Genomic DNA, 9,917 nt, shown 5'->3' with positions numbered 1-9,917 from the left:
AGAACTCTGGTGTTTACTTGAAATTATTTATTTATGTTTCGTTGCGTGCATGCTAATTATGCTATCAAATACAAGTGATTGGAACACGTGGCATGCGCGCCCCACTTGACGAGTTTCAAGGCGTCACATATTTGATGTAAAGAGAAAATATGATAAATATATATATATATATATATATATATATATATATATAATTTTCTTTTCTTTTTCTTTCTCTACAAAATCTTTGATCTCAATGACCCAATTGTTTGGTAATCACAATGCACCTCCCACAACTATTGGCCAGATGACCAAATGGCCATTAGTAATTATTATTATAATAATATGACGATGAAAGAGGGCAATGAAAAATAGAATCCTTAATGGTTAAGGATTTTGGTTATGAAAAAAGAAAAGACTATATTTTCTTTCAGTATTAAACACAATTGTAAATAAAAATCAAGTACCTGAAGAAGTTTGACTAACCTGTAAGTCAAAAGTATTATTAAATAGGACTAACTTGTTCTAAAAAACAAATCAGCTTGTTTTATTGGGCTGATACTACATCAGCTTGGCGAAGACTAGTGCATTTTCATATATGCGCGATCACATGATAGCACAAGCGTTGGGGTTCTCATGGCTGAACACCGTGGTGCACCGCACTTCTGCTAAGCTGGCACGCATTAGCTGCGACACTTGTGGGTCGTACGAGTTGCACACGTACCCCGCGGGCGCCTTCATATCATACACCCCGGGTGCGTGGGGGCGAGCGACGACGTCGTATGGCACGTCGGGTCAGAGCTCCGCCTTCTTGCCCGTCCAATGGCTGACGCGTGCCCCCACCTTGGCGGCTCCACGTATCCCACGACGGCCAGCTTGTTTTGCTCGGGCTCCACCTCCGCCTGCTTCCTTTCATCCCCTCCACCGCCCGCCTCACCTTCCGCTCGCATCCTTTGCAGTCTATCCTCACCCTTATCTCCACCGTCCGATCAAACAAAAATCACATCACATCATAAATCAAAATCAAAAGTGGGAAGCAGCCTCAAAGGCGGACTAAAACAAAGTGGGACCAGGAAGACAAAGCGTTGATTTGGGGAGTTTTTTCCCTTACCTTTTTTTTTAAAAAATATATATAAATAATACCCATTTTTAAGAAATATTTTTCAAAATGACTCTGACGTAATTTTGCTACTCCAAGTAACGAGATTTACTTTTGAGTGAAGGAACTCATGTCGATGTGTGGCAAATCTCGTTAGTTCGTCCAGCAAGATTTGCTTCGGATACTTAAATGCTGGGCCACCCACCATTTGACGCGCGGTAAATCTCACTACTCGGAGTAGCGAGATTTGCTTCGGATTTGAAACGTCCATCCACTTGACTATCGACGCGTGGCAAATCTCGCTGGATGAACCAGTGAGATTTGCTTCAGCCTAAACTCAGTCATTCTTCCTCCTTCCATGCGCGAACAAAGAGTGGTACCTGTTTGCAGAAAGACAGGGAGGAGCAGAGCTGCAGGTTATCGTTGAAGGACAGGCCGGACGTTTGCACAAGTGACCGTTGCGACGAGTGGGGTTTAGACGTGCGTATATAAACTCGAAATGGGGTAAGACATATTCTCAATAATTTATTGTTCATAAATTTTGAAATTAATTTTGTTTGATCGAAAACTTGTTTGATAATTGGAGTTGGTCGAGTTCAGAGTGCTGAAAGCTTCGTTCGGAAGCGTTTTTCTTTAAGGTTACTATTTGTATTTTTGTATTTGAATTTTCTTTTTCATGATACTGCCCAAAACATGAAATATTTTTTGTTTAAAGTGCTGAAATTTTTTTGTATGTATTTATATTGATATAGTAACAATTGTTTTTGAACGCATGTTTTCATTAATCATTGGATTTTGATGCTCTCTTATAACATCATATGAATCAAGAAAAATAAAAAAAATAATATTATCATCATGAAAAATAAAAATAATAATATTATCATATCTATTGCATATATATTTATATTATGAAAATGTAGGATGATAATATATATATATATATATATATATATATATATATATATATATATATATATAAAACAGACACTTATATACATATTACTGTTTACATATAATATATATGCATATATATATAGACATTTACATAAATACATATATGCATACATATAATAATATATATATATATATATATATATATATATATATATCTATAATCTAATATGCGTACCTATACATATAATACATATATTAACATACTAAAAGGCATACATATATATACATACTACTTACCTAATGTTAAATAATATACACAATAATACTAAACATATAAATATTAGATATAAACATATTGGTATATGAATATGCCTCTTGTGCATAAGAATAAATATCATATCTTGATTGAGCATATTGGATAAATGACATTTTGTTAAGCATATTCAATGGTTTGGTGTGTTTGTTTAGCTTATGGAAATTGAACTTGCTATTAAGATTGATTGAATATTTTGCGATTGAAAAAAATTGAGCATATTGAAATATCTTTGTGAATGATTTTATGAATTTGAGCATAATGTTAAGATTATTAAATTAAAGAAATTTTGAGTCTCTTGTGCCTTGTATTAGCATAACATTTTGATTAAAACTTTTATTGAGTATCTTGTTCCTTGTATCCTTCCCTTTTATCCCTCCTTCTCAATTATTGCCCTCCCCTCCATTATCTATGATCTCGAATTTTATTATTTGCATATCTTTTTTTTAAAAGTTTTTAGTATTAATCTATGCTTCAAACTTGTAGGAGTAATATTGTAAAAGTTTCTATTATTCTATCATGAAATAGAATATGATAAAATCGATATTCCAATAAATTAAACCATTTGAAAAGTATTAAATTAATAAAACTTATAGGCTTGTGGTATGCTTTAGGGATAAAATAAATTAAGAGAAGTGGGAATAATTATTATTATTTTTTCTAGCTAGTTGAGAGGCTTGTTTACGAAAGTTTGCATACTTGTCATGGATGGTGGGAGTCATGAGAGTATTGATTCTTAAGAGATGGTGAAGTCATCATGTGTGACATACTTATGGGAAGACCTTGATCATATGGTAGGCAAGTAATTCATGATAGTCATGAGAACACTTGCACCTTAAAAATACATAGAGTGAAAATTTTACTTTTACCCAGGAGGTGGTAGTTTTCAAATACCAAAGAAAGAGGGCAATGACATTTTAACTTTGTCTAACTTCTTTAAAGGAATTGCAATTGTGTACTCGTTAATAGCTAAAAGAAAGGGATTTATCTTTATAGTTCATAATAGGTTGGAAGATCTCTTAACGCAATTTCAAGATGTTAAGTCGAAAGATTTATTAGGTTGTCTCCTTTAACAGACATCTACATAAAATTGATCTTATTTTAGGTGTTGCTCTTCTTAACAAAGCTTATATTAGAGTCTTATGGAGCATGAAAAGCTAATCAACAAGTGGTGAACTTATCTTAGAAAGGGCATACAAACGAGAGCACGTGTTAAACTAAGAGAATACAAACACGCAAAAACATGTGAATGACTTATTATGTTTGTATGTTCCTTGTCATTTATTGTTAAATTGGTTTGGATATTTTAATAATATCGATAAAAGTGAATAGGTGATTAATCATTCGAGCATTGTTATAATCAATTGAAAGGTGAAATAAACCTAAAGTATTTATTTCGTTAAGCTATAAGTAACACATATCACTTATACATATAATTTTGTTTTGCGTAGGTTTTTTTTCTTTCCCGATCGCCGACCTAAATGGCAGGAAGCTCAAGCAGTGCTCCAGTGACGGTATTATTATATATAGGGGGGACATCATAACCGGATTAGATGGTGTTAGGTATAGTAGTCTGCCAATTCGACCTATTCGAATTGGCCATAGATGTAAATTAAATAAATTATATACGAAGATATATAAATATTTGCATATTGATCCAGATCAATATGCATTGCGGGTGACCGCAATATACCCTTTGCGAGGATTAAATAATACAGCCTTCTATGAGGCTGTTCCCATATCTGATGATTATGGGCTACGCATTGTGTTGGACGCACACTGCGTCGGTGAGATATATTTAACGATGTAATTGTATGTCGAGACCATTCCTCAAATGGGTGTAATCGCGGTTAGGTAGCCATATGCGCCTGTCGTTAAATTGAGGTGCAACAATAATTTAACAATAGTTTCACATCAAAACATTTAAGATCGAATTTATAGAAAATAAGTAAATTATACATTACTAATAAAAAATATAAAAAAGAAAGATTACACTCACGAATGGAAGTGATGTTTGTGGTTGGATTATCGAACATGTCCTCCCGTGCTTGAGCTAAAGTAGCATATATAGAAGAAGCATTTAGATCCACTTTCCTCCCTATTGACAATCCATCCATGTTAACCTTAACAAACCCAAGATGTCCTTTTTTCCATAGCAACAGTATTGTTCTTATTGCTACCATTATACACTTTTTTCTTTGAAGTTTGCTTCAATTTATCATCCTCGCATGTCTCATCTTCTTTGGAGGTCAGAGTCTTTGCCTGGTTAGCCAAGCTGTTCATCCTATAAGCCATATAGGCGGTTTCCTTACCTGGTTAGCCAAACAAGTTGTTCATCTTATAAGCCATATAAACGGTCATCCCACAACCTGACTGCTCCCAAGGAACAAAATTAATTATAGTAATGACTAATGAGTAATATATTAGTCGACACGTGGAGAGACAAAATAATGGAGGCAGCCATGATCCCAATCCTTTAACAATCCAAATTAATGGAGGCATATCCCAATCTTTTAGTTATCCTCGTGATCAACATTTTATTCTCTATCCAATTTTCTTAGTAATTTAAAAAAAAAAAACGATTAACCCTTAATAGAAGAAAATCGAAACACCCATATCAGCAAAATAAAAATGACGTTAGAATTTATAGGGAAAAAATGGTGGAACAGAAACAGAGAGAGAGAGAGAGAGAGAGAGAGAGAGAGAGAGAGAGAGAGAGAGAGAGAGAGAGAGAGAGGATAATAAAGGAACAAACACAAAATACGAAATGCCAGAAATGTGGAAATTAAAATCTTAACTCCATCAAAAGGAACAATATGATAAATTGATAATTGATTATTCACTCAAATAATTCATAAAATAATTTAATTAATAATGAAAACCTAGTGCACAGAAAATCTTGCTACTCCAAGTAGCGAGATTTAATTAAATTACAAACTATAAATATAAGTGAAAATTTAAATTAATAATTGATTCTTCACTCAAATAATTCAGAAAACAATTTAATTAAGGTGCACAGAAAATCTCGCTACTTGGAGTAGCGAAATTTAAGTAAATCCCGTTACTCCGAGTAGCGAGATTTAAATGCCAGACCCATTTTCACAAAGACGCGTGGCAACCAAATCTCACTACTCTAAATAGCGAGATTACGTCAAAATCATTCTGGGAAATATTTCCCAAAATGGGGTATTATTTAATTTTTTTTAAAAAGATAATCCGGGAAAAAACTCTTGATTTGGGAGTTTTTTCCCATTTTCCGACTTTAAGGCCGATGTAATCTCGCAGCATGGTGGACTAAACCAAAGTGGAACCCAGGAATAACAATCGTTGATTTGGGAGTTTTTTTCCCATTTTATTATTATTTTAAAATAAAATATTAAATAACACTTCATTTAGGGAAAATTTTTCGATTTTGAGGCTGACGTAATCTCACAGCTTGGTCCTGCGAGATTTGTCATGCGTCAAAACTTGATAGCCCTGATCATTTAAATCTCGCGGCTTGGACCTATGAGATTTGCCACGCGTCAAAACCTGATAGCCCTGGTCATTTAAATCCCACAGCTTGGTCCTGCGAGATTTGCTTAAATTTGGTAGGACCAAGCTTCGAGATTTGTCATGCGTCAACCAAATTCAGGAATACATGTATAAGAGACTCCAATTCAGGTCAGCTTGTTCACCCATTGCTAGTTTTGATTTTTTAAAATTCCGTTTGAATGTCTTGAAATATATGCACGCACATATAATGGATTTCACTTTTTCATCCTCATAGGAAGATCCATTTGAATAATAAATTTAGAAACCATATCCTATATTACTAAAAATAAAATTTTATTTTAATATAATTAAAATTTTTAAATGTTGACCTTAAATTTTAGTGTCACTCTTTTGAAGAAAATTTATTTATTTATTTATTCAAATTGAAAGAAAATTAAAGTTATGGTGAGAAAGCATTATGAATATGCGTATGAGTGTACATGGGAACCCATGCTTTTATTTTGGTTTTAAATTTTCATCCACTTTATTCAATGAACTTATTTACAATCCGTTAGTCCAAATTCAATTGTTGACATTGTTAATTCAATTATTCCCAACATCAAATGAAAATGTGCAACAAATGCTCTCTAACGTAGAAAAATTTTAAATGCTGCCTTTTCTTTTTCTCTTTTCTTTTATTGATTCTGTAGTGACAAGAAGAATAATAGCATTTTAATAATAATAAGAGGGTTTCGTTGACGAAGGTATAAAGCATTTCATCGACGAAGACGAACACAGGGCTTCGTCGATGAAAAAATACAGAGAGACGGTTCGGGTTGCTCTGAATTTCGTCGACGAACACAGGGTCTCGTCGACGAATTTTATGAAGGGCTCCTCGATGAGGTGACGTGTCTCGTCGACGAACCTGGCCCTATAAATAGTGGAAACCCGGGATTTTTATCATTTTTCACCGATTTCTCTCTCCTCTCTCTCTCTCTCTCTCTCTCTCTCTCTCTCTACGTCTCCCTCTCCTTTCTCTCTCCGATTCTGGCTCCACCAGTCGCTGAATCGGCGATCCGAAGCTACCATGACACTCCTGGCAGAGTTCTTTGCACATCTACCGGAGCGGATTGTCGGGAAAACAGATTTGGATTTCATCCCAAATTCAGGGTAAGACATTTTAGCTAATTTTTTGTTTTCTAGCAGTTATAGGAAATGATATAGACAGAAAAATACTGATATTTTGTTCTGACATATGTTGGTTTTAGGGTGTTTTGTAGGAGGCCCTGCGGGTGTTAGACTTGTACTTCCTAGGGGCTTTCCAGCAGTTAAAATATGATATAATTTATTTAATTACGAAAAGTATATATTTAGTATGGTGTGTCTTGTGAATATGTATATGGTACGGGGATATGATTTACGAATTCAGTTTCATGATTTTATGAATTCCAGTATTATGATTATGTAATTCTCAGTATTACATATGAATTACAGTTACAGTTTATGCAGCCTCATGATTATTTCAGTACTTCAGAATCATAACAAATCAGATATATATATATATATATATAGAGAGAGAGAGAGAGAGAGAAATATATTATATGATATTAGACCCTATTGGACTTGCAGCTACAGAGCACAGTACCATTGCTACAGATATTATGTTACTTATTTAGTGCAACCACCTATTCAAATAATACGTGGTAAGGTCGACCACCTAGGCCCTTGAAGAGGTTTGGCTCTCCATCTAGATATGGGTTGAGGTGGGTAGGTCGACTGACGGAGTTCAGTGATTTATTCCTGGTTGGCCAGTCAGGGTAAATCCAGCCTACAGGCCGCACAACCCTGTCATGAGGGGGGCAAGTCATGACACACAGATAGCCACAGGGAATAGTTTCAGTTACGATTACATACATACGGATTTACAGTAACAGGGACTATACTTATGTACACTAGAAGTATTTGAATTATAACCATAATACTGTCATGTTAAGCAATAGGGAAAAGGGGTGGTGTATTCTATTATTTGTACTGTACTTTTATACTCAATTATTCATGTGTATATGAAAACATATTTCATGATATATGTATAGTAGCTCATTTGCCACACACTAGTAATAGTATATTTCTCCTTACTGAGCGTTGGCTCATCCCAGTGTTGATATATTTTTCAGGTGATCTAGGTAGGCGAGCAAATCGGGCTCGCAAATAGAGGGGCTTCAGTAGTGCCCTGCCAGAGAGTGGGTATGTTTTTGGGAGTGTTTTTTTGTACATCCCAGTATAGTTGAGGGAATTTTTGGGAAAACAAATATATGTGTATATTTTGGGGAAAAAACATGGTAGCACTCTGGTATTGATATTGTATGATATGGACATGTTTATTCAGTTTATGCTTTTCGCGGCTTAGGTTTATGATTGTGTTTTTCCCCAGTATGGTATCAGAGTATGTAAAATATTATAGTGTAGGAAAATATATATATATACCATTTAATTAAGTAGGTCGTTACAGATTAACTACCTCTGCGGTATGTGGATTATTTAAGAGCATTTCTATTTTGACACGTCTTATATTTTGATTAAAATATAAAAATAGTTTGACTATATTTTCACTAGCTCTTGATTATTACATTTTAATTTGCTCCATTTTTAAAGTTATTTACTAACTCGACAGTGCTCAAGTCGTGTGCTTTGATATATTTTTTAAAGTTATGTTTCTCAATTTACTAACCCGCAACGTCGCAAAATAGCAGGCCACATATCAAGCTCAATAGGTGAGCTCGTGCGTGGCACGCTATAGTCTGCGCATTTGCATCTGTCGGGGGCTAACGAAACATATTCCCCTCTAAGAACCGCATACGAATGCATGCACCAACCATCTCGTTATTAGGTGACATGACTCCTAACAAATGCTCGCGCATAGTACGCAGTGCGAATCGTCCCTGGCGGTCTGTAGGTCCCTATACTAGTCTGGCAGTACGACCAGTGACGGAGCTCCCATCAATTGGCAGCCCGAACCAAACCGTGATGTCCTAGAGTGTGACGATCACCTCCCCATGTGGTAGGCGGAACGTCTGCATCTCCGGTCTCCATCGCTCCACCAAAGTTGTTACAAGATGCCAATCCAACTGGATATGGGCAATCTGATATATATCGTAGAAGCCCGCATTGCATATCGATTGAACGACATGGTCGTCTGCCTCCAACCAGCGCTCGGTAAACTTCATGCCCACTTGGCACAACAGGGGGTCGACGTGACCATCCGCCCATGCTTGGTTGGACTGGTGATCATCGCCTATCGTCAACATGCTACAATCAGTCGGCCCTGGATCGATCCTACAAAAGGCACCAGTGAAATATAGTAAATACAAAATGAACATGATGTGTAGTGAAAGTCCTATAAGCTCGAGGACAAGGTCAATAAGTATGTAGCGACCCTAAATTTCTTAATATAAAATGTCACATAATAGATAAAATGGTCAAGCCGAACCCGTGGGTAATGGGGACACCTGTCAATCACAGCAAGAACCTAAGCAACAACAATCATAAAATTGAAACCATCCATTCATCAAGCATAATACCAGAGTTTACTACAACATCATAATACTGTATTTTTATACATCCTTATAAACATCAAAATAACTCTAGGGTCAAACACAAAATAATTCTGACCCTAGTACAAAAATCTTACCCTCCTTACGGGGTAATATCCCTAACTCAACGGCGGTCACGACCCGCCGGTCACTCAGGGTCTCCTAAAAAATTAATTAATGTTGGGGGTGAGACATATCTCAGTAAAGGAAAATAAACTAAATATAGATGTGTGGCAACACGAACATTTAATGCAATTATACATATACAGTACATTTCATATTTTTGTAAATGTTCATCATATCATACTGAATAATTACATGCTTTCATATTTTCTAGTAAGTTGTATCATACATAAAACATCTGTTATACTAATAATATTGAAAACATACCTAGGATGAATAGCCAGCTAATGGCATGTATTACCCCCCATGGCGGGTTGTGCAGCCCGAAGGTGGGACCCGATAATTGCTAGCCAACCACTGTCGAATCAAATATGTCTGTAAGCACGATGAGTCTGCCACACCCTGGTCTAGACTTCCAGGTGGACGTCCACACTCTAGTGAAAAT

General features: G+C 35.6%; 1 pseudogene; it reads right to left on the bottom strand.

Moving 5' to 3' along the window:
- Positions 1 to 585: 585 nt before the first annotated feature.
- On the bottom strand, positions 586 to 8,624 carry LOC131155096 (heavy metal-associated isoprenylated plant protein 26-like; annotated as a pseudogene).
- Between the last annotated feature and the right edge of the window lie 1,293 nt (positions 8,625 to 9,917).

Source organism: Malania oleifera, chromosome 5 (genome assembly GCF_029873635.1).
Source record: "Malania oleifera isolate guangnan ecotype guangnan chromosome 5, ASM2987363v1, whole genome shotgun sequence".
Lineage (NCBI taxonomy): Eukaryota > Viridiplantae > Streptophyta > Magnoliopsida > Santalales > Ximeniaceae > Malania > Malania oleifera.
Note: the sequence above shows the minus strand (reverse complement) of the source record. Positions and strands in the feature narration are given on the sequence as shown.